We start from the raw sequence: 577 nt of genomic DNA on the forward strand, positions 1-577 counted from the left end.
ATCTACCGTAACACACAATTTGAAATAAAAGTAGGCGTATGATGACATAATTAATGTCGAAATATTGAATCCCAACACGATGGCGTGTATTTCAATACTTGGAGTATGTATTATACTTTCTTATCTGAGATTAATCAGTGGACCATTCAGTAGTAGGCGTATCGTAGAAGAGAATCACTAATGGGCATTGACCTCCGAAGTACTGTAGAAGTACAGAAATAATAGAGTGTTTTTTGTGGATGAAATATGGGTATATAGAACGACTAGGAAAAAGGTGTGATATCGAAATTCCAAAAAAGGAAAAATGTTATATAGATATCCTGTTTTCTTTCCTTTATTTCTCATGTAAAACCGGATTTAAACTTTCAAAACGTTTCTACAATGTGTAATTAGGCTTTATCAATACGGTATTGCGAATGCATCAATAGTCAATCAGTCAATTGATTGAATAACGCTTTTGTATCATCGGCACACCTTTTTAGTGTAACCTTACAATGACTAGATAATAATTAATTGATATAGAAAAAACACAAAATAAAAAAAATGTTCTCTCTTATAAAGTATAATAAAAATAACC

The sequence above is a fragment of the Anneissia japonica genome, unplaced genomic scaffold (assembly GCF_011630105.1).
Source record: "Anneissia japonica isolate Jap-2015-1 unplaced genomic scaffold, ASM1163010v1 scaffold287962_len325480_cov183, whole genome shotgun sequence".
Taxonomy (NCBI): Eukaryota; Metazoa; Echinodermata; class Crinoidea; order Comatulida; family Comatulidae; genus Anneissia; species Anneissia japonica.